The following is a 25,538-nucleotide window of genomic DNA, read 5'->3' as shown; positions in this document are numbered from 1 at the left end:
AGGAAAGTAGCAAGCTTCAAAACAACCAAAGAGAAGAAACGTGCATTAAATATTTGAGTTCTTGCAATATTCAACACTTACAGCCCCAAGAGACAAACAGGAAGTGGGCAAGGAGACCAACAGTGGATCTGACTCTGAACCAGTGAACCTATGTTGACAGTGAAGAGAAATGGAAAGCCCCAACTGTTGCAATGCGTCACGACATGCAAATCATATTCCTAGTTCCAGCCAACCCCTGCTGAAAGGGAAGTTATTTTATTAAACAAAATAGCACAAGTGGTTTCCACTGCACTGACTCAATTATTATTTGCTTTATTAAACTGTTCAGATTATCTCTCTGATAATCCTCACTGACCAATCCTGGAACCTGAATTCTTATAACTTTTATTTCTATTATAACTATTCTTGTCTATTTTATCTCCACACACACTGTAGCTTGCAGAACTTCTACATTTTAAAGGCTTCATCCTCATTTGTTGACCTGTTCAGCCAACTTCTATTTGATGTTATGCCACCTATTCAAAGCTGCTGCAACCAAAAGAGAGAAGAAAAAACAAAAAATCAGCTTCCCTGGATAGGCAGCAGCTAGTGTCAGCTAAGGGAAGTGAGGCTCCTCCTCCAGTTTCAGTCTTTCCTTCTCTTATTGTACCAGTGCTCAGATTTGATGTTAACTTGGTCAGAGCCAGAGCCAGAGCTCACATTGGTGTAAAATCAGGATCAAGTAAGAGAAGCAGCCCCTCACCGTTCCCACTGCCGGGGGGGGGGGGGGTGGTTGTTATCCACTTCGCCTCAGGCTTCATAGCATGAAGAGCCACCTGACTAAACAACATAACCAAACTGTATGGGCGGCACATGGACTGCTGGCTATGGGAGGCTAGCCCCCAGCTCTGACCCTTCTACCCGAGGCCCCGCCCCACCCCTCCCCTCCACTGGAGTCCAGAGCCCCACCGACCATGGCCACCAGCCAGCGGCCCCAGCCCTCCCCGCCCCACAGTGCCGGGAGGGTGGGTGGCCCAGGCAGCCCCAGCCTGAGCCAGGGCCAGGCACAGGGGAACTGGAGCCAGAGCGGGAAGCAGGAGGGGGGCCTGGGAGCGGAGTGTGGGCAGGGCCATGCGTGGCTGTTTGGGAAGGTGCAGCCTTCCCCAGCCTATGATACCCCCTGCCCAAGTCGAAGTGGCCTGAACAGCTCAGAGCACAAGCAGAATAATGGCAACACAAAATAACTCTGAAGGGAATTTTCAGGAGGGCTGAACATCAGAACAAAAGAGGAAGCAACAGGTGCGGGTCTGAACAACAGATATTTGAAACATAATTTTAAAAGCTACACATCCTCTTTTTTCAAAAAACAAAAGCTTCTTGTGTTGGGAAGGATCACTAACAACAGTGAAACCAACTCTCTCCCTCAACCCCTTACACCTGGTATCAGTTACATGAAAGCATTTTTTTAGGGTTAAAAAGTGACCATGTAAGAATGGCTCCTGCTGCTCCCTGCTCTCTGAGTCACATCTGCTGATCTTTAATCCTGTTAACCCCACAGGAGCTCATGCAGCTATGGGAGAGACATCTCACACTTTTATCCTCCCTTTATGTAACTATAAACATCAAGGGTGTGCATCTGTCCACCCCAGTAAGTTTTTGTGTTTCACTTTGCCTGCATCTATGTTGGCCAAAAAATGGTCACATGGCTAAAAGTTTAAAACCCACCATTTTTCACCGATGTACAATGTTTTGCTTCTTATATGGCAACAGGAGTGGGGACAAATTTGCGTCAATAATGTCATCAATGATTCAGACACAGGTTGATTAGCTGTATGACTTACGGCCATCAGTTCTTGAGGTGGTAAGAATAATTTGCATCTCGCCTGATAGAAAATGATTGCCCACTAACCCAGAAACCTGCCAGGGAAAATGCTGGGTCAATATCAAACGCTGCCTACGAGTCCAAGCAATACAGTTCCAAAGTGAGCTGAGGTTTCACACTGTGGGCCTCAGTTATACTTGGCCTGGGCTGCCGATTCTAATGCCAGGTTTTGTAAAAGATATTCAAAAGGCTGCTCAAGTTATGTTCATATGAAGAGAGGGCAGGCACACTATTTATTTATTTAAAAAAATCCCACAATAACTTGCCCCAAAAGACAAATTCATTTTTCAAACAAATCTCAAATTCTCCGCATCCACAAAGGAATTGTGAGGGCAGATGCACCTAGGGCTATCTCATCAGATCACCACTGATTGGTTTAAGTTAACATCTAAGTAAGCAGAAGATGCTGAGGAAAATGCATATTTGAACCTACCAGCTGGTTTTGACCGAGAGCAGTTATCATCTGAAGGAACCCATGCAAAATGAATTCAATAGCCTGGGTCCATTTCCCAGAGAAGAAGGGACAGACTATCTTCTTCTGATAATCTCTGCTTGGTATAGGAGAGTGTAGGGGAAGGTGGGGTCAGGAGAGTCTGTTATGGCTCCCTGATTCTGTGGACTGGCCTGTGCCAGCCCCAGCATGTGGTACAGATTTATGCCCCTGGAGAATTAGCAGAGCTCCATCTTGCCCGACACATCCCCTATGTCACGGCAGCTACGGGCAGCTGGCCCTGGGGCCTAGTCTGCTGGCTTTATGCAAGCAGATATTTCCTCACCACCACAAGAATTCTCAGCTGGACAGCTAGAACCAGAATCCATCTTACAATCTTACTGTTCTAATAACCACTGTGTGCAGTGTTTACGACTACAAATAGTCTCATCAAAACCAATGGGGATCCACATAGTAAGATCTAAGGACAAGAAGCCTGCATTTTCAAAAAAATGTGACTTGAATTTTTGGGTGCCCAACTTAAGACATCCTAAAGGGGCCTAGTTTTCACAGGGCAAGTGCTCAGCACTTTCTGAAATTCAGGCCCCTTTCAAGCCATCTCAGGTTGGGCAGGGACACCCAAAATCACTAGCCACTTTTAAAAAGCTAGGCCAATAGTCTCTGTTTTCCTGATCTGAAACCACAAAAACAACCCTACATCCTGCTCTCACTGACACCCAGTCTCAGCAGAGAGGCCCAGCATAGGAATGGACCATGAAGACTGAACTCCCCTCTGATTGACGGAGGGAGCTGCCATCCATCCTGGGGGCCAGAGGATGGGGAACTTGTGCCTATATCTGCTCCTTTTCAATAGGCTGCCAGTTCTGTACCTTTCATTAACACTAAATTATATACTCTATACGTAAAAGCAGGGGTCAAAAAAAACTACTGTTACAAGAAGCAAAACAACTTAAAGAAAGGGAAATTTTGATGTACTATAGCAGAGATCTGACTGTTTTCTGAGTAAGAAAGAGTTAATTAAAACAGCCACATTAAACTTTGGAAACTTGGCATTACTCTTTTTTTTCCTACTCATTTATTCCAAAGAGCCCTCCTTCTCTTCCTCCTCCTCCTCCTCCTCCACAGTGCTACTCATGTCTCATTAAGTTCATAGCTACTAACTGTCACACCTAGCAACCATTCCCTCGGCATGAACTAGTATTTGTTTCAGATTGTTCATCTCTTTCAAGATGGCCAGTTGCTGCTGCAAGCTTTCCCCATCACTTAATTTAAGGAAAAAAGATTATGCCTTATAACAGCTATGTTCCCCTGATATTTTTAAGTTATCGTTTCAGAAAACGATTTCTTGGTAAAATATGATGCATCAAAGTGGTACATCATAAGACAGTCTTCTAAAGGAGGAACCACGTAGTACATTCTAGTAGTTAAGATGGGAACTAGTCTAGAGAACTACTAATGACGGGAAAGCGTAATTACTGAAGATTAACATCATGACACATGGAATTTCAGATTTCCACAGCATGCAATAAAATGACCTCTAACCCTTTCTAAATGCCATCTGATTTATTTTGCCCTCAAACTTCCTGTTCTTGATGCTTTAACTAGCTGTGTTTTCTCACCAATCACAACCAAGGAGACTGATTCTTATTGCCATGAACCTTGGACAGTCATTTGTATGTACAAAGAGCATGTAATCAGAATAATAGTGTCTCACTATGCACAGGAATCCATAATAATGACACAATGGGAAGACAGAGGAGAATCAATCTAAAGGCTTTTCAGAAAGCAGACAAAAATGCAACCTTCTTATCTTCGGTCCTTCTTGCGTTTCTTAACTCTGAGCATCCTTGTTAGTTTTACATATTGTGTCCCTTTGTCAAACTGCACCTAAAAGTGTGAGGGGAACAGAAACAGAAGACAAAAAAGGAGGAGGAGGAGCAGGAAACGATCATATCAGGACAATCCTTGTGAACAAACAGATGAGGACAGAAAAATGAAAAGAGGAACTATAAGTAAGATTTGCATGTTGGCTTGAGCCCATGTTCTAATTTAGATGTCTAAGTAATTCAGTGTCTGCAAATCTTTTCCTTCACTCCAAGGCTTTCAGCTAAAGAAATCTCTCTCCCACAAAACGTGTTAAGGTCAAGAATTATTTCTTGCATTCATAAGTGCTAGAGCATTGTCGGAGCCCTTTTGTTACCTCATTAAATCTTGCATCTGAAATATGAGAGGGGAAACCACGCTGAATGAAATATGGGCTCAAGCTTTTTAAGAACACAGAAGCTGCACACTCACACACTAAAGATTAGAGGGCACTTTAATCAGTCTTGTACTGTTCGTGCTCCAAGGTCGCTAACCGCAACCAATGATAGAGCCACAGAAAAGGAGCAGAGCCAACATGACTTCACAAAACAGCAACTTCAGTTAGTTAATGTATTAATCAAAACCATACCCAGGGCAGTAGGCAGAGAAGGGACAGGACATGAGGAAGAGGAACATCAACAAAGTGGACTAACATTTACAAAAATACAATGAAGACACAGAAAAGTGTAATGGTTCATTTGTTTTCAGTCTCAGTTGAATTACCATAATCCTTTACTTTACCCCATGTCAGTAGGAATTTGCAGTCAACTGTTTTAAAGCAGAATTCAATTCAGTATAGCTGCTGTTCAGTGTCAGAGCCTACATGTTTTCCTGTATCTTACCAAGTTTCCTTTCATAAAAGAGGAATCTCTGATAGCTGATGCTGTTCCTTCCAAAGTCTGTGGCTTGCTTGGGCATCTCATACAGGATGTCCATGAGGTCAGGCAGCACTGGGGAAGGGGAAATATAAACAAGAAAAAAATCAGAACAGTTCATGATTCTGCAATAAGTTAGCAGTTGCCCAGGAAACAGAAACTACATGTAGGCAGAATTCATCCTGACAAAGTGAGTGTGTGCACGCACAGTATCTACACACCCCTCCCTGAGAAATAAATAACCAATTAGATCCATCTGGAACATCTCTGCTGAAAAGTTTTCAGCAAAAAACAGAGGGTGGGTGTGGAACTTCCACAAATGTATTTTTTTCACACTTTTCAGCCAGCTCCAATAATGCTCTGCATATACACAGCCTCTTTCAGGACCTAAGGGCTTCATGGACATTAAGGCCCCTTTGCAACACTCTGGTAGCACGAAGGGGCCTTAAATTGGGCAGAACCCACCCAGAGAATCACCCCTACAAAGGGGCCTTCCTAGCTGGCATAAAGGCTCTGTACTGGCTCAGTGGAGATGGCAGACTGGAGGCAGGACCAGAGTCCACCATGTTACAGCTATTTTCTTCTCCCCAGGGCCCACAGGAGGCCATGGAAAGCAGAGCGTAGGTCGAAGTAGCCCTGAGGCTGCTGTAATTTACACTGCAATACACACAGGCTCCTAAATGATCCCAAAATACAGGGACAAAGGTGGCTTTAAGGGCTTCACCATCCATCCATTCCCAGAAATAGTGTTAACTGAGGATCAGACCCTAATTTTCTAAACACCTCTGAGAGGAAGTACCCCCATTTTACAGGGGGGAGACTAAGACACAGAGGAAATGTGAATTACACACAAGGTAATATAATGAGTTAACAGTAGAGCCAGGCACAGGACCCGGGGATCTGGTGTAACAAGCGGTAGCACATAGAGATAACTGAACTGGGTGAACTTCTGAAGCTTGGGTTGAGATGTCCATGAGAAGAGATGTGTAACTCATGCCCACTCAGTGTGACACTCTGTCCCCATCTGCCTCACTCAACCACTATGTGACCTCCCCCTCTGCTACAATCATTAGATCACCATGTCTCTCTTAGTGAGCATCCTCATCAACCTAGGCTGAACGTGAAAAGTCAGAGATAAGATAGCCATTACTATTTTTGTTTCAGTGAACTTAATGCTGGTGAAAGGTGACAGGCAGCCTTCCATACTCCAGCATTATCTATTCACAGGACAGGAACAGGCCGTGACAATCTTCCCACTTGCTTCAAAAGTTTCCAGTGGGAGTTTTGCTTGAGCAGGGACTGAATAAAAACAAGAGAGTATGCCCTTAATTATTACAGCCCTGACAGCACCCTACACTTATATTCATTGCCCTACTACTGTGATATAGCTAATGAACTAAAACAACATAGGGCTCTGATCCTGCAAACCTTACTCAGAGTAGTAATCCTAGAAGCCCATGAGACCTCCCACTAGCAAAGTTGTACGGCTTTTTGTCGCATTCTATCGTAACATAATAACAGGAGAGCCAGCATTTCTGTTCCAAATAGACCATCAGTTTGAACTCCTGTTCAAGTGAAAGTTAGTCTCCAAGATGCCAGCGTACCTACACACATTTACCTTGGAAATATCTTACTGGGCAGAAAGATCGAGATGCAGATTTTTTTTAACTGAGTAGCAGACAAGGGTTTGGTTTGGCCAGTCACTAGTTTTTTTTTTAAGAAATATTTAAAAATATGTTTTTAAAAAGAAAACATGGAGAGAATTTAATAAAGTTTGGTATTTTCGGGAAGATTTTTTTGAAATGGTAGAGATATTTGAACACTGGCTGCTACGCAAGTGTTGCAGTCACATTTCAAAGCAATTTCTCTTATGCGTAACTGCTGCACTGAACCCATGTTACTGCATGATTAACTCTTGCTCTGCCAAGTGGTTTAATATGGCTAGTGGTTTCAATTCATGTCAATTTTTGTTAGGGACGGTCAATTTTAAACAGCTTTTGAATGATCAGAGCCATATTAAAACCTTGTTAAATGGAGTATTTAGCTTGTATAGCATTATCCCCCCACCAAATAAAAGTCCTATTCCCTCCACCAAACCAAGAACTTATGGCTTAGCGCAGAGGAGCCTTCCATGGGTCAGAATCCGACTGCCCAGGCTGTGGATCGGCAGTAGATTTGCCAAGGCTAGCACGGTGGAAAATCTGGTGAAGCCATGCTGCTGCAGTTCCACTTGTGCGTGCTCCTCCCCTTCTCTGCAGCAACCTGGAAGGAGCGCCCACAGAGCACAGCTCTGCGTCACATCCATCTGCAGCCTCCTAATGCCCTGCCAGCCCTCCCGTGCAAGAGTCAAATGAGGCATTAATATAGACCAATATACTTTTTATTGGACAAAACAACCAAGTATAAAACTATGCTCCACTGGTCATAGATCAGAACAGTATCATTCTGATCTGTCTCATGCCAGGCCTACAAAGAATAAATAACATAATATGCAACTGCAAGCCAATGCTAACTCGCTTCACTGCATTAAGACACACCAACTCATACGGCAAGTTCACCCCACATTTTATGGCCTTGACATAGGGGGCCACATTACCTGCTATGTCTAGCTGAAATGGAGTGGGTTAAAGAAAGCTTGAATAACTTTGCCTTAGTAGGTTAAAATCTAAGGGGTCAAATTCAGAGCTGGCTTGTGAGGATGAAATTCCACTAAAGTCAATGACTTACCCCAAGCTTTAAAAGGAGCGATGGGGTGAAATTAAGCGGAGGGAAATTTCAGCTGTTAAGGAGAAATGCCTAGCGGTTAGCTCTACTAGACTGTGGAAGTGCATCCCAGGAAAACCACTAGCAGACTCATCGCTTCAGCCATTTAAAGCTAGCCTGAACAACATACTGTATTGACCAGTCTTCCACTGGACTAGATGGAACCCAACGGGGCTTTTTCAGTTGCTAACTTCTATGAAATGTCTGTTTCTAAGCATTAGCAAGGGAATTCAAGCCTTTCCCTGTGCCTTGAAGGGAAGGTGGGCTACATGCATGTCACCAATCAGTGGCTTGGCACAGAAGGGTTCTAGGAGGTAGGTACTGTAATGCCCCTAAAATGATCACTGCCATACAAGCCCTTGATGCAAGGCCATATAGCAACATGCTATCTGTAGTTTAACACATATTAGAACCACGCCTTCTGCTTTATTTTGCAGATCCCTCAATTGAAACCGCTGACTAAAGAGACTCAGAACTTTCATCTTCTGGCCACGTCTCAAGCTTCAGGCCGTGTGATCCTTAGATGGTCCTCGAACCATTACATTTTCCTTTCCTCCACAGAAACTATCCTTGCACCTTGGGGGTTGAAGCCAGTGCTTCATATATGGATGGGCTGCAAGAATGCAGGCAGTTGTGACGCCATGTACATGGATCCCACTTATCAGTCTGAGGATGGGGGAACCAACCTGTCAGTGTCCAAATGTTTTCAGTCTAACACATGTGTCAGTGGTTCAATGGCGGCTTTGAAGTGAATGAATTTCATAATCAAATATGAAGCCAGTGGCTGCGTAAGGACAAATCTTCTAACCCATTTGCCCTATATAGAAAGTGCTGTGCTTGGAGATGAAGGGATGTATTTAAATAGGAAATATCTGCTTCTTGGAAAGCTTAAGGTCTGAATCATGCTGTGTTGGTTTGGTTTTTCAGCAGACAAACTACCACATAGGTTTTCTTGTGGGTGGAGAGGCAGTACTGCCATCAGAATTAGCAGCTGGGTTCCTTTCCCATGAAAACGAAGTAACAACGCCAATACACATTAGGGGCCCAGAGTTACTTGAAAATATCACTGGCTTGTGCAAATGGAAACACCTGCACAAAATCAGGAATCAGCTGCTCAAGCAACAAGGGACAGAAAAGCCAGTGAGCAGTGACTAGCTCTAAAAATACACAAGGGACTGTGCTAACTAGATGGTCACTGGCAGAAGCACAATCAGCAACCTAAGGAATCTGAGTGATAACAAATATGTGAGCAGATATGCAAATATGGATGGCTTTTTATTTAGTTAGTTTTTGCACAGGTGCAACTTAGGTGTCTATGTTTGAAAATTCGCTCCCACTCGCTTACCAGTCCAGGAAAAAGGGTTTTTACCAGCTCTGAAGATCAGCTCAGAGCACAAAACTCATAAGTGGATTTCAAAATACGGCCAATTTTGATGGTTATTTAGATTTAGGGGTTTGGTTTGGCCCATTATAAAAGTAGAGATTATTTGCAAAAGTCAGAGACAGGTGCAGAGCTTCATCATCATCAAAATTCAAGGACATTTGGTTCTGGTACCTGTTAGCGGCTGATGGTGAGACAGCAGAATGACCTTGCAGGAGGTGGTCTGATGGTCCACCCTGCTGTGGAAGGTACCTCTCTCTGGGCATGAGCACAGTTATTCCAAGATCTATCTCTGCATAAATTATATAAACACCATCAGTATTTCTTAATACTAGTAAAACCATTCCATGAGCCAACATAAGTATACACTGCTCTTTTCGTTTTCCAGCAAAAACTGTAGGGAGGTGGGAGGGCAGGAGAAACAATGGAATAAATTTCCCCTCTATAAACCAGGGCATCAATGCAACTCGGAATTGGCATTTTCTATGGAAATCCTGTAATCAGGCACATTGCCACCCACAAGTATCAGCTATAACTAACCACTGCGGCATACGTCCCAACCCCAGGCACCGAAGACTGGTAATCCCTGGCCACACCCATACCAACGACAAGAGAACACCATGCACAGGGTTAAAAAAATCCTAAAGCAGGATTTGGTTTTCTCAATGGTTTCAGGGGGTGATTTCTGGTGGGTTGGGAAGGGGACAAAAAATCTAGTATTTGGATGTTTTTAATAGATTTCTCCAAACAACAACAAAAACATTTGCTGAAAGAACATAACCTCCTCACAGCATCAGCAAAGCTCTGTCACAGAGCCCAGTGCCGTATTTATACAACATGGGAATTAACAGCAGCGGCACTGCAGGCTTAGAATTCACTCTGCAAGCGACAAAATGGCTAGCGGTGCTGTTGCCTCCATTTGGATTCCTTTGCTGCTTATGAGGGGCGAAAATGGTGGATGCCGATACCACTGCTGCTTTGGTTATGGTTACACACTTTACTACGAACGTTGAAGTTATATCTCTATGAATCTCCATTCTAACCCTCACCACTCCACTCCACAAAGCAGAGACGCCCATCACCAACAAAACAGAATGCGTCACAGATGTAACACAACCATCAGCAAAACAAGTGCAGGAAGCAATCATGGCCGCCTGTTCACTCAGAGCCCTGCTCAGATGCAAAAAAGAAAAAAAACACTGGAATTTCCATGGCCTGTGCTATAGGGGAGACCACACTGGTTCCTTCTGGCCTTGGAATCTAAGAAAAACATTAAGGTAATGCTTTCAAATGTATAATGCCATCCATTGGAAGGTCTGAACATGATTTACAACAGTAATACTGCTATGGAAATCAGTAAGAGTTTTGCTTGAGTAAAGACTAAATGATTCAGCTCATTAATGAGCAAAGCCTCACAACACCCCTCTGAGGCAGGTATAATAAACCCCATTTTACAGAAGAGGAAGCCAACGCACAAAGAGGTAAACTGACAAGACCAAGGTCACACAAAAGCAAGCAAGTGGTAAAGCCAGGAACAGAAACCAAAACTCCGGATTCCTGTTCAGTGCTTAACCAGTAGGCCACTTTTGACCAAATGATTGTTCATACTTCTAACACACTTACATTAGTAACTCCAGCCACATGACCTGAATGAGTCAGTTTCCCCATCACCCTCTAGAAAAATGCCATGCTTCTGTCACTGCCTTATTTCAGATGATCCTTTGAGTCCCATAGATTTAGCTGCAGCAGGTAACCTCAATTCCCATATGAACACGTGTTTAGCAGTGCAACTAAACTTAAAGGTTAAAATAAGACAAAAAAAAAATGAGCCACAAGTGCATACATCTCTGTAAGCAGCTGAGAAATGAGAAAAGGAATAAAAATGAACCACTCTCTATGCCTGAATATGCGTGCTCAGAAAGAATGCTTGCTCTCTGTTGAGTTGATGGGCTGCCAACTGTACCTCCTTCTCTAAATCCAATGGGAACCCCAAACCATTATTGGGCACTGTGCGTTGCAAGTTAACAGAGCCCCCAGCAACGATAGGTGGGAAATACAAGGGGCACCCGTATACATGACATTCAGCAAAATGGACTTAACCCACCATTCGTCCAATCAACAGCTCTTAACCCAGCTGCTGCCTTGTACAAATGCAACTGCAGTATTGTGCCCATGTACGTATATGTATTGTGTGCTCTGCAGTAAGATGAACAGACACATATTGTTACTGTCGTTCTGCTGCTCTGCGGACCTGGCACTGCAGGAAGCAAGGAGACTCCAACAGAGCCAAATCCACAAGGCGAGGGATCAGCAAGTCAGCAGGGACAGTGGCAACCGCAGTAAGAGAATTTAAAATTCACCATGAACCTTGGCAGAGGGGGGGAGACGTGAAAAACGTAGAGATGGGAACGAGATGGGAAAGAGGGGGACAGATCAGTTATCCCCTCTGGCTTGTTATTTTCCCTCCTTCTGTCTCCTACCACTTCTCACTCTTTAGAAATGGTCTCCTCCCTCCTTTTTACTGCCCCAAGATATTGAGCTGGAGGTGAGAGAGCAATACAGGTGCCCTTTAAGACCTGATAAAATCAGTGCTGGAAGGGTGCGTGCGCATATATCTACATTACATAAAAAATCAGAATACACGTTAGGAGAGAAACTACTATAAAAGAAATCAAGAAAGAACACAATACATCTGATTTGGTTCTAAACCCAGCGATTGTTGCTAAATCACTGTACTTGGCTCTTTAGATGTCGGTGAGTTATACATTAAATGCTTATACCCTCATATTCTTGAAGTCACTTCAAATGAAAAAAGGATAAGGAATAACTCTCCCTGCTGAATGATCAAGCAAGTTAGTACTCCTCTGCAGAAGCTGGATGGCTTCCTGAGCAACGAGACCCAAGCTCAAGTGGTTTGTCCACAGAACGTCAGAGCAGAACTGAAATCTTCATTGTCGATCACTTCGAGGAGGTGGGGGAGGACGAGAAGATAGCAAAAAAGAGTTATGAAAAAAACATCTTCCTGTTTGTCTTGGCCTCCTTACCCTCTTTTCCAGGTCCCTTCCAGACCTGTGCTGTTGGTCAATAACAAGAACTTAATATCCTTAGAAGGAAGAGAAAAATACATAAAAGTCTATCACTTTCCTCTGGCCTGACTGACACGTCACTGTGGCTTATTTTGCAACAACAGGAAACTTACCTGTCACTGAAGTAATTCAAGCTATGACATACTTGGTTCTGGCTGTGTTATTTACATAAACAACATAACAAACCACCTCCAAGAGCTTGTCACATCCTTCCCTTGCTTTTAGTTACTTTGCATAACTGACACTGCAAGAGAGAGAGAGAGAGAGAGAGAGAGAGATTTCAAATGCCTGCCTTAAAAAAATTTTAAAAAAGGAAAAGAAGAGAAAACCCAGGTGATTTAGTCACAAAGTGTTTAGAACTGATTTGAGGCAAGTGAAATCAACATTTAGATTTGACACCCTGCCCTCGGCCAATCCATGAGAGCTTTTCACCTGCCATCACCCTTTCTACCAATAGGATCAAGTGTTTAGGCTCAGAACCCTCCCCAGCCAATCGTGTGCAAGCTCAGCCACTTAGTTAATGATGCAGCAGTACAGGGAAGACTATCACATGTGAGCTGGAAGGCTGCCAACATAGAGACACGGAGAGAGCAAGGTAAACAACTTTCCAACGCCAAAATGATGACATTTAATCCCTAAACCCTAGCTTCCCTTCTCGACTCATCCTTAACCCCTTTCAGCTAGTCTGGAAGCCTCTGAAAGGCACGGTGTACCTGTCCCCCTGATGCTTTTAAAAACTGGACAACATGCCCTGCAATGATCACTGCGTCACCATTTACCACTTTCTGAACTACGCAGTGACAAACCTCCAAGCTTTAAAATGCAGAGTGTCTGTTAATCCCTGCACCAACCCCTGGCCGACATGCCAGCCTTTAAATAGGTGGGAGGGAGGAATTAAAAAAAAATTATTAAACGACAGCCTCTGCAAAGTTCTCATCTCCCCCCACGACCACCACCACCCCCAGCTGCATAACAGCACCACAGGCAAGAGCGACATTCGTACCACCTGTGCCATCATTCCATTCAGAAAACGGCTCTGACGCAGAACAGTGCAGTAACATCCAGCCAAAAACATAATAAAACCACTCCAGGGTTTGAACTTAGGAGTAGGGAGGGGGGGAAAAGAACCTGTAAATAAATAAAAGAAGATGCAGTTCCAACCCAATCCCAGTCAAAGAGTACGTACGTGGGAAAGACGGACCCCGAGCCGAAGACCTCTGCCCGTTAAACATCTGCGCAGTCCTTAGCCCTTCGCTCGCTCGCTGTGCAGCGCCGCAGAATAGAATGTTCCAGAATTTTCCTCCCGTTAACCCTTCCGACGTCTGCCCACCCTCCCTCCCCGCGGGATTAAACGCATCGTGTCTCCAGCATCGTCAATGGGCGAACCCTCCAACATCAATTAAGCCAAAATAAATTTTTTAAAAATTAAGCTGGCCGGTTGCAGGAGCCCAGTCCATGATGTTATTACTTCTGTCTCTCTCTCTTGCTGCCTCTCTCTCTCTTCCCCCTTGCTGCAGCAGGGCTGTTGCTAGTAGACCTATCGAGGGAGCTTGCTCTCTCTCACACTCACTCTCTCTCTCTCAGAGCTCTGTGACGCAGCTCAAAATTCTCCAGGCTGCTCCCTGTGTTATAACAGCGGAACTGCAGCTTTCCCAGGAGAGCTGATGCCAACAATGCCAGGGCCAGTCAAATCAAGAAAGTCAGTCACTGCTGGACTCTGCACCTCTGCACTTTTCTTTTTTTTATTAATGCTCCTCACCTCCAGTTTTTTGCTTTGGTTCCAAACCTCTCACACTTGCATCTCTTTCTCTGCTGCTTAGTCACACCTACTCGGTTAACTCTTTTGGGGTCGATAGTCAGCAATGCAAATCTCAAACAAGTGCCACTGACAGCCTGGACAACTTTGTGGTGATTTTTCTTTTTAAACCAACGTAAATCCTCTCCCGTTCCTAAAAGAAAAAAACAACAACAACATTCCAATGGCATAGTAATGCTGTTTGATTAACTCTTTCAGGGATAGGAGACGTGGTTTGACTTTGGGAAGTAACGCATTTAGGCCCAGAGCCCGCAAATATTCATGCATGTGTTTAACTTTATGCACAATGGGACTTCAAAGGGACTACTCACCTGAGTAAAGCTAAGGGTGTGTGTAAGCATTTCTAAAATGGGGATGTAACCAGATGTTCCTGGATGGGTTTTTGGCAGCAGGGATGAAAACTTGGACTTCTGGATCTGAAAGCATGAGCCTCAACTGCCTGACCTAAAAGACCCAGCTGCATTAGCCCAAAGGCTATAGCAGATTCTTCAACCTCTATGTGTTATAACAGCAGAACTCCTAGCCACCTGAGGGAGACAAAGAGACAAAGTACATAAGTGCAGGTTACCATAAGTATTGGAAAATTGTAAGTTCTTCCCTTTCCATCCACAGATTTCAAAAATGTGTTAACTGGATAAAATGAATGCTTGTGCCCAGAGTGAAGATTTTGAGGCTCATGACGACATTGCCTGGGTCACCAGCACTACTAGTCACAGGCCAAGAATCTTCATAATAGCTAAAAATATCAGCACAGCCCTGCAAGGGTTAGGCAAGCAAAACATTCCAGAGGGCTTGGACACAGCTCCTCCAGCAGCAGGCTGAAGGTTAACCCTAGTGAGTCATAGCTAGCTCCAATGTTCGGCAAAGAAAGCTGGACTCTCAGATTACTTATCTTCAACAACTAGGACGGTGGTTCTCAAACATTTTTTTCGTGGACCACTTGAAAATTGCTGAGGGTCTCGGTGGACCACTTAATGATCTTTCCAAATGTTGTTTGTACCGTTAGCTAATATTGAAAAGCGCTTTGGATGAAAGCACTATATAAAAAAACCCTTAATAATAAACAACTTTTTTTGTTCTACAGATAAAAGCACACAACTCATATTTTAATAACAGTAGTCTTATCTTTCTAATGCGATAGATGTGCCCTCTCTCCCCCGCCACAGCAGCCCCCAAGCTGGGGCTGGGAAGGAGGAGGATCTCTCCCTCTCTCCCCAGCTGCGGCAGCCCCCGAGCTGGGCCTGTGAAGGAGGGGGGTTTCTCCCCTGCCACAGCAGCCACAGAGCTGAGACTGGGAAGGAGGGCCATCTCTCCCCAGCAGCCACAGCCCTGGAGCTGGGGAAAAGTCGCCTCTTTCTCTGGCTGCCGCAGCCCTGCATGTCCCAAATTTCTCCCACCCTCTTGTCTCACCCCACTGCCCTCTCCCACCTACCTGCTATTCCCCACCAAGGCCACCACCTCACCTTATATGTGCATCTTCTCCAGGGTACAGACACCTAATTAGTGGAGGCACGCCTGCGCAGCTCCACTAATTAGGTGGGTGGCCCTTCATTCTCTCGTGTGCGACTGCCCAGGAGTACACCTTAGAGGGAACTATCCGCAGACCACCTGAATGGAGCTCGCAGACCAGTTTGAGAACATCTGAACTAGGGAAACCCAGAGGAAGAGCAAAGGCAGGTGTAGCATTTGAGCAACCAGACAGCTGTGTGGATGCTAGTGAAAAACCAATAGCATATGAAAGAATCTATGCACAAGAAAGAGCATCTGTATGGAAAAAAATAAATACAGGAGAACACCACAAAATCGATACACCTGCCATATTAATACCAGATTTCAGAACGGGCTGTGAGTTTTGAGTTTTCAGTACAGCTAAGGCTGAAATAACCAGTATTTTTTCCTTCAGAGTCTGAGCTATTTTGGGATTCCTCTGTACTACACTGAAAGTGACACCTGTTGCACACAGAAATGAACAAGAATAATTGCAAGGTCCTAATTTATAAAATAAAACTTTGCCAAAAGATGCAAGTCACAGGAACCATCTTATACCAGGGGAAAGACATTGACTTGGAGTGAGGAGCATAGCCCCTCCAGATCACCAAACAGCCAGAAGCCAATACAAGAAATACAGGTGGTGTGTTGTAACTGCTATAAAGAAAAACTGAGCATCTCGATCTTTGTAGTGACCCAGCAAGGTCACTTTCCATCAATTGGATGCAATGAAACGTGCCTGCATGCGTACAGATAGACACATGGTCACCTGTGGAGATTGAGCCTAAGACGTTCATCACCAAAGCCACAAGTTTCTGCCACTTGAGCTAAAAGAGATGAAGCAAGCAGCTGGTATTACAGCTGTGTGAACCAGCCACTTGAAGGAGACATTGTCACATGGACATTATGGCCAGCCGTATATGTATTACACAGAAAACACCTAACAGCTTGTTAGGCTGATTCCACCTACCCTTACATGTCTCATGAACCCCACTAACTTCCGAGGTCAGACCCGGATTTCTTCACTCACTCTCTGCATCCTGCTGATTTATAGAGCACTACTGGTGCTATTATGTACTATGCAGATACGTAAGAAGAAAAAGTCCCTGTCCCAAAGCCCTTAAATGACGATTTATTCTATGATATGCCTAGAGGCCGCATCAAAATACAGATCCCATTGAGCTAAGTACTGTATTGAACAGATCAAGGAAAAGGGCAGGGTAGCAACAGAAAGCAGGGCACTACTGTACCGCTCTTAGCACACATTTGGTCAGTGCCACAGTGTTTAAAACGTGGGGACTGAGGAGAAGTGAAGTTTTGGCATATTTTTTAGGGTTTATTTGGGGTGGGGAGAGAGGTTGGCTCTCTTTTATTTGTATCTCCACAGAGAGAAACCATTCATTTTCAAATAACCAAACATGGAAAATTTCTGGCACATTGCCAGAACATAATTATTTATATTCTGGTAGTACCTGGAGGCCCCAAGGAGGGATCAGGGCCCCAGGGTCTGGGTGCTGGACAGACACCGGCAAAGAAACCCCGAAGAGCTTGCAATTCAACTGAAAACAATAAGCAACATGGGCTGGAGCAATCAGAAGGAATGAGGAGGGATGATGACGGTACAGTCATCAGATCACGCACTTAGGTATGTTAGCTATCACACTATTGGATGCTTACAAGTTTTGTGGGGTTTTCTGTAAATATAGGCAAGCAAACAGACTCCCTACTGGCCATCTACCTAGCTGTTATTAGCTTGCAATTTTCCACTGGCATCAAGGTAGAAGTAGAGTGGTGACTTTTATCAGTAAAGGTGGCAAGTGCAGGATTAAACATTATATGTTAAATTCATCAAAAACGTTTCTGGCATTTTAAATTCTTCCCCACCTCTCCCATGTCATTTCCCTCCCTACCACAGGGCACATGTTCTCAGCAGCAGTGGGCTTCCATAACTCCAGATTTCACACATGAACACTTAAGGATCTCATGTAATACACTGGCCACATGACAGTGGTATTGTGGGCGATATAAGAACCTAAATAAACCTGCTGTGCATTCACTAAGAGAGGTCCTTGAGTCAGAGTTTTGCTAAAATCAGACCGAGTGGTACAGTAGATGACGGCACAGGACTTTCATCTGCTCACTAGTAAAGCCTTAGCTCGTATTACCTCTCAAGGACAGGAAACTACAATTATTAAAATCAGGGCAAGTCCTGTTTAAAAGCCCAAGATCAAATAATCCAAAGGCCTAAGCAGTGCCAGACAAATTCCTGCCCATGAATAAATGGAGAGTTGCAGCTGTTGTGTATGTACAACCTCATGACCTCAATCTCCTTGTCAGTGACGTTGCAGCATGGTGCCTTGGGGAACAGTCTGCTGTAAACTGAAGAAGCCAGAGATCAAAAGAGAAATGGAAAAAATGTGCAAGTTAATAACACTGCTTAGTACTGGTATGGTTCTTCCACTCTGCCGAGTGCTTTGCAAACATGAGCACCATTAAAATGTGGCAGTTCAGGGCTACACAGTCATTGCCAACCTGTATCAAACCAGGGATCCCTCTAGTCCAGTATCCTATCTTCGACAATGGCTAGTACCAGCTGCTTCAGAGGAAGATGCAAGAAGAATGCGATGTTGGAAACAGTTTCCTTTCCCACAAAATATTTTGATAGTTCAAAAAAATGTTCCTGTCCTGAATCAGCACGAAACGTCAAAAGCACAAAAATTTTCACGAACCGGGAAAAGAAAAAATGCAGTTCACGTCAGATCAATTGAAATGTCTCATTATGATTTCGACCTGCCTTTCTTTTTTTTAAAAAAAAATTATAAACGAATAACCTACCCAGGTAAAGTGACCTTTCTTCACTTGAAACAGAAGCTGCCAGAACACTGTGGCTTTTAAAGGAAACGGATGGGAAATTACATACACACAACATCTTAAGATGCTATAGTAATGACCACAGAAGCATGGAGCTGACCATGGAAATGTGCTATTCCAAAACATGGATGGATATTTACTTGACCACATACGGTCATCTACAAGGAAACATTTATACTGGACTACATTGTATTATATTTCATTCCAAGGGGATGGTAGCCTAATCGCCAACTGGAAAGTTACCTGCACCTTTTTTAGAAAAGTAGTGACTCGTAATGGGCCAATATCCAAGAGTTAGGTTCAGATAGACTGAGAAGTTCATCATATCAAAACTAGTTTGGTCTGGGAATGTCAGAGAAACTGGTTCCTGTAAGATTTCCAGTTCCTCCCAGATTAAGATAGGTCAGAAGCAGTAAGGATACCACCTCTTTATCATCCCCACCCCAAGCCACATACAGTTATCTGTTATGCTCACAGTATTTTATTTCTGTTCATGATCCTGACTAACACCAGAAAGAACTGTCATGAACACAAATGTTATTAAACAAAAAATACGCAGACACACTTGCAAATACCCTTAAAGGTCTTGATTGCATGCACCTGCTTGTGAGTGCACAACTAACTGCAACCACAAAATTGACCCACACAGTTCTGCATGCACCAATACTACATATGCAGGGTTCAGTGTGTTTTATGCATTCCCCTCTGTGCCTGAATCACAAAGATCTGCTCCAGTTCCCAGCTAGAAGACTAGATCCCAGAGGTTAAAATTTGGCCCTAGCTTAGAGAAAACATAGTCCTACAATTTACTCTATTAAATTTGAGCAACACAAACTGAAGACAACATTCTCTCTCTCCCTCCTTTTCAAAGAGATGATGATGCATTAAGATGCAGGTCACTTCAGGGAAGAGTCCATCTCCCATGTTGGTGTTGTGTCCAATGACACTTAGCATCTCAGGATAATAGCCCTGTTCCTCATTCCACTTCACACCTGGCAGTGTTTTGTATTCTGCAGCAGACAGTAAAGGAAGCCCTGCCAAGACGTTGGCATGTGTGGCCCTAGAGTACCCAGGACCACTTCACACTCCACAGGACAATGAAAGGAAGCAGAAAGCCTTTCTGAGCAGGAGGGTACGCTAACTTCCAAATCTAAGGAGCCAATGATGCTGAGACAAACATAATTATTTCAGCTATTAGCTGCTAAGAATAGAGCCCATGGAGGTGCTCTGCGCAACTGAGGTGCACTGCCAGCACAGTCGCAGGTAGCAGGAGATGCAGTGGAAGCACAGAAATAGTCATTCTCTGCACTCAGCACTTTGCAAACTCACGAGTCTCTGACATAGCAAAGGGACACACACATACCAGACAGCATGTGCCACTGGGCTGGACTCTGTGGCAAGGCTTGAGGGTCAGTGAGGCAGCAGGGTTGTGCTGGGGAGCCTGCTTTCCACTGGGTAAACACTTTTTCTATAACAAAAAGTATGAAAGCACTGATATACCTCCTCTCGCCATGAGATTCCCACCTCCCTGCACTGTCCCTGCCCCACAGGGCATAATGGTTCTCCCAAGGGAGATGTCTACTCCAGATATACCCAGCCCATTCATACTACTCAGAGATGGGACCTCCTCTCCCAGCCATGCATGTTCCTCACCTCTGGAGGCATGGTGGATCTGTCCTTCCTCCCACTGATAGAGAGAAGTGGGTAGAAAAGAAGCTGCCCCGCATATCTTCTGCTACACAGAAGAGAAGTGGAGGCTGTTCAAGAACTGACCCTCTCCAAGCCCTGAAAAGAAGCTTAAGGGGGCTGGAAAAATGGGTTTTTGACAGACCAAAATTTTTCATGAGACATGACTGTTTTCTGTGGAAAATTTTGATCTTGTGTGGAAATTTCTTTCTGTGGAAAATTTTGACAAGCCAAAGGCCCGAAAACCAGAATATTTTGATTTGAAAATATTGCTGCGGTGCCTCAAAGGGAGCTGTAGTTTGATTGCCTGTCGTGGCTGGACTACATCTCCCATGATGCCCCATGGCCAGGGAATTCTATTAAGTACTGCCTCCCCCACTCCAAGAGGGGAAACTATGGTGTATCATAGGAGATGTAGTCCCACCAGCGAGTCTTGCCCATAAAGGAGAATAGGAACTTGAGGTACTCAAACTTCAACTCCCATGAAGCACAGTGGTAGTATTACCAAACCAAAAGATTATTTTTTGGATTTCTGCCCCAAATCAAAATTTTCCGTTAATAATTTAGAAAAATTGATTTGTTTTAGTCAACATTTTCCATGGAAGGAAACACCATTTCTTCCACCAGCTCTATCTTCTCTCACTGTTGTAGCGTTGAGGATGGGAGGGGCATGAATCTGACTGGGCGTACTCCTCCCACACAGAGAAAGGTAGCCCTGCTCAAGCCTCCCCTGCGGAGAGAAACAGATCTTTTCACCCACAAGCAGAGCTCTGGCAGACTTGTTTAGAATGGATCCCAAAAAACATTCAACGTAAATAAGAATTCAGCCCCACAGCCCTTCCTAACCTAGTCCAGCACTCTCTCCCTAAACCCTCTGCCTTTCACAAGCACTGGAAAGGACCTAGTCCTCTAAGAAGTATTGCAAACAACAAAATATTACCAGGAAATAAAACAAAACAAACCACCACCTCAGGACTAACAAGTCCTTATCCATGTTCAATCCACTTGAGTTTCCATTGCCTCCTGTCTGCTAACCCTCTACTGGTCACACTTAATATTAAGATTCCATTTATAAATACTTTATAAAGGGCTAATACATGGGTAATAAATGTTTTAATACATGGTTAATCAATTGTTTGCATGACCAAGAGGCCAATAGGTTGCTTATTGCCGTAGCTTATAACCATCTATGAACACCTTATGTGCTTACAATTAGAGCTGGGAAAGTATTTTTCACCAAAACATTTTTTAATGAAAAAAATGCAAATTTGGCAACACCAAAATATTTCACAAGCTCCTGTTCATTTGTTTATAAAAATCCACCCCCCCACAAAGTATTTCCATTTTTCAGTTCAAAGCATTTCAAAATTTCCTTTTTTTTTTTTAAAGTTAAAAACCATTTAAGAATGCTCAAAATCAAAGTTTTTCGATTTGCTGAACATTTTAAAAAAATTTCATTATTAGTCCAACCTGAAATCAGTTTCCTGCCCCCAACTTTTCGCAACTGCCAACAAACAAACATCCATTATTAGCCAAAGTCTACTTCCTACTCATGTCTGTAACATGTTTCTGACGACATCTATTAACCATGGACATTTAATATAAAGTGTGCCCCTTCAACCACAATAAACCCTTCAGGCCTCAATTTTCAGATCCAAAGAGCAATCCAACACACACAGTTAAAGTCAATAGGAATCGGGGAACGGGGGTGGGGGAAATCAGACCCCATGTTTCCTTGTCTAAAGAATCTAACCGACTTTGGTGCTATACTGTGTTAATGAAGGTATTGTTCCTGCAGGTTATATATGTAACCCATAGCGTGATCTACACTGGAAAAGTCCCACAGATGTCACTAGACTGGTTTTAAACTGATTTAGTAACAGCCAAGCAGCTTTTCTAATACAGACAAGCTCTATGTTACTCTATTGCTGTATATTCTTGCATGAAGTAGGATTCCTGTTTTACACGTACAAAGCCAATTCTTACCTAAAAACAAAATTTAAAAGGACAAAGTAATCGTCATGCTCATTGATGCATCTGCAGAGACAGAGTCAAGCTAGACAGACTTAAAGCAACACCTCAGCTGGGACATGACAAGGCACCAGACAGCTTGCTGATATGCTAAAAATAGATTAATCCCAATTACAGCCACACTTCTACTTTTTCAAGGTTTCCTGTTTCACTTCCTTAGATGAAAGCCTGTGTGAATGGATAGGGTGGGATTATCAACGCGCTGTGGCAGAAGGAAGGCGGGGCCCCAACAGACTCATTTGTGTTGCATAACTCCGGGAACACACAGTCCTTTAGCTGAACTAAACAGAATGACCGCACACTTCCCTTGACCCAGCTGCCTTTACATACCATAAGAATTCTGATCTGAATGGACAGAATTCTCTTAATTCAATAACCAGGCTTTCAAATCCATCTTTCCCCAGTACTGAAAAACAAAAAGGTACAAAGTAAACCCAACTGAAAAGCAAGTTTCAGAGGAATGGTTTTTTGTTTGGCTAGCCCTCCGAAAAATCATCAGCTTCCTGTCGAACTTTTTGAACCATCCTAATAGACATTTAATAGACTTGTGACCCTAATTAATAGACAATTCTAACTTTGCTATAGAAGTCTGTAGGTTGGCTCAAAAAGCCTCTAGAAAAATCCCATTCTCTATTACATTTTATAGGGCCTTAGAGTAAGTGCTATAAATCCCTATTCATTCTTATTAATTTCTAGAGGACTTTCACATAATGGAAACAGACAATGTTCCACAGTACTCAGGATTTCTTAATGGATTAAATTATACATATTATAAAATACACACACTTAAATCCATCCCGTATACCTTAACAGTTCCTTTGTCTGGTCAAATCCTTTAAACTTATGAAAACATCTTTTTTCACCCTAAAAGATGTGTAATAAGGATGGCAGACCTGGGAAGGAAGGACAGAGAGTCTAGCTGAGAAAATTCTTTAGTTTTAAGTACAGTCTTGTTTTAGCTATGTTATTTTATTAAATATTTGTATTTAGGATAGTTTAGAAAATAAGAATTCAGTTCTGTGAAAAACTTTGAGGTCTCAATATTTATTTTCAATTCTCCATGGGATCAATTAGACCTTTTGAAAATTTTCATGAAAAAAAAAAAAAACAGAGACCTGCATCACCACCCCAGAATAGCCAGGTGATTAGGGCACTCACCAGGCATATGGGAGACCCAGGTATACCAAGTCCCTGGTCTGAATCATAATCCCAAATCCCAGGCAAGTGCCACGAGGCCATTGGCTAATTTGGGGGTCTCTCTCTCTCTGGACCTGAAAACTGTTACCCGAGCCACTTGACCAGTGTTTCTCAACAATTGATCCATGGAGCAGTGCCAGATCTCCCTGACACAGTTCAGGAAGGCAGCAAGCTGGTCCTTGGTTGAGAAACACTGCACTAGACCATACAGGCTCAATAAAACAATCCCCAGGAAGATGCCATTTGTATGATTCCCCAGAGTCTGTCTGAGAGAGGGCAGAGACCATGAACAAACAAGACAGGGACTTTCTTCCTCTATCCGACTTAACAGATGGCACTGTAATAACCTAGCAAATATGTATCCTTTGCCTTCTGGATCAGGAGGACTCTGTTCACTGAGACGAATATGCACATTCAAGTACCTATTTGGAACTGTTGGGTTTTTTTAAAAATCTGCAGCAGCTGATTTGGAGACATGGTAGGATTTGCAAAATGACTTCAGAGTTCATTGATTATTGCTACCTTAGAACTAGCACTACGGCCCTGATCCTGTAAAGACTTATGAATGAGCTTGATTTTAGGGAAATGAACAGACCCAGAGTTAAGCATGTGTGTTAGTCTGCCTTAAACTATTAAAACCTTGATATCTCAGGCAACTAGTCACCCTCTCAATATGAAACCGCAACAAATGATACGCTTTAGAAAATGGTGAGGGAACTCTTATACAATGAGATCCTCATTTTAAAAAAAAAGGAAATTTTTTTGGGGGGTATACAAAAATTTCACAGAACTATTCTCTCTTCTTGCTGGAAAGTTTCAAATCTGGAAAGGTTTCACCCTAGCTGTAGTATCAACAAAGCGAACCCCTTCTTTGTCACTGACTTCCCCTGTCTGTCTGTCCTATTCACCTGTTGTCTCTCACCTTTAGCTTTGATTATTTTTTTAAACAGTCTCTGCCAGAAATAATTATTATATGTTTGTGCAGCACTTAGCACAAGGGGCCCATATGGGTTTTCAAAATAAAAGTATTTATAATAAGTGATCATTTTTAAAAGGATGCTCTTATAAAATTGGGATGTGAGAAGTCTTCCCCTTAATCCCCCTCAAAACATTATTTCTGAGTTGAGTCTTTCTAGGCTAATTCCCTCCTCAGCTTTTTTTTTTTTTTTTAAATATGCGTAGCTAATGTACGACTATAGGGATACAGCATATCCTAAAAGGTGGGATAAAAGAATATTTGATACTTCCACAGCATCATTCATTTGAGGACCTCAAAGTAGTCAGTGAACTAGACATCATGGCTATGAGAGATGCTGAATACAAAGCTGCAGCTGGTAAACAAAAATTCTATCAGTTTTTTTCCCTTGGGCAAAATTTGGTCATTTATCAAGACCAGAATCTGTCGCAAACACACTTCAGTTTGTTTTGAAACTTTTCCCCTCTCAAAAATTGGATGGAAAGTTTTACAAAACAAAACAAAAAGAAAAAAATAGCCTGTTTGTCATGCTTCAAAATATTTTTTTGTTTCTCTGTTTCACCACTTTTGATTGGTCAGTTTAGTTACATGGATTTTTTTTCCCCCCCAAAATGGAAAACTTATTTTAAACAATTTCCTTGAAAATTTCAGAAAATGAAAAAAAACTACGTATTTCAAAACAAAACAGACTGAAAAATGCTTTTAGATTTGCCAGCATTTCTGCCAACTATGTTTCTGATTTGTTTTTAAACTAGCTGTGTCTTACAGTGAGCATGACTCAGCATCCCATTGTCCCACTTACAGCTGGGAGAGCTGCAGATCCCATTTTAGCCCAATGAAAGGTTGACATCCAGGTCCTACGCAAAGATCTGGCTGGAATCACCCCAAATCAGAACCCAATATTTCTGCCAATGTCAGAAAGGAGAGGGGGGGAAAATGTTTTGGGGCAGGGGAGCACACTCATTAGACCATCTTCGCATAGCATAAAAGAACAAGCAAATGGCACCGATATTTCTTTGCAGTTCACCTTTAAGAATATACACCACAGAGAACACATTTTTTCCACACAATAAACAATGGCATGAGCATGATTTGATTTGTCCAGTGGAATCCACTGAGCACAAACTATTGCAGCTTAAAGTTAAGTTCTCATTACTCTGCTTTCCTACTGCCCCACTGGCAAAGCAGGGAAA

At 43.1% G+C, this 25,538-nt stretch overlaps 2 long non-coding RNA genes across 11 annotated transcripts in view; both read right to left on the bottom strand.

The window, feature by feature from the left end:
• The window catches only part of LOC140901512 (uncharacterized), a 62,581-nt gene extending 48,972 nt beyond the window's left edge, over positions 1-13,609 (bottom strand). For 7 of the 10 annotated variants that reach the window (XR_012155878.2, XR_012155872.2, XR_012155875.2 and 4 more), the window contains exons 1-3: positions 13,467-13,609; positions 9,369-12,524; positions 5,018-5,125 (exon numbers count right to left, since the gene is read on the bottom strand). This is a non-coding gene — a long non-coding RNA (uncharacterized LOC140901512). The remainder of the gene's footprint in view (positions 1-5,017; positions 5,126-9,368; positions 12,525-13,466) is intronic. The other 3 variants (XR_012155877.2, XR_012155876.2, XR_012155881.2) reach the window with 3 other exon arrangements.
• Positions 13,610-13,611: 2 nt separating this feature from the next.
• Positions 13,612-25,538, bottom strand: part of LOC140901514 (uncharacterized) — a 43,215-nt gene continuing 31,288 nt past the window's right edge. Inside the window, exons 2-3 of the long non-coding RNA XR_012155883.1 lie at positions 14,408-14,623; positions 13,612-14,229 (exon numbers count right to left, since the gene is read on the bottom strand). This is a non-coding gene — a long non-coding RNA (uncharacterized LOC140901514). The remainder of the gene's footprint in view (positions 14,230-14,407; positions 14,624-25,538) is intronic.

This window comes from Lepidochelys kempii, chromosome 21, assembly GCF_965140285.1.
Source record: "Lepidochelys kempii isolate rLepKem1 chromosome 21, rLepKem1.hap1, whole genome shotgun sequence".
NCBI classification, from domain to species: Eukaryota; Metazoa; Chordata; order Testudines; family Cheloniidae; genus Lepidochelys; species Lepidochelys kempii.
This window is presented reverse-complemented; position numbering and strand designations above follow the sequence as displayed.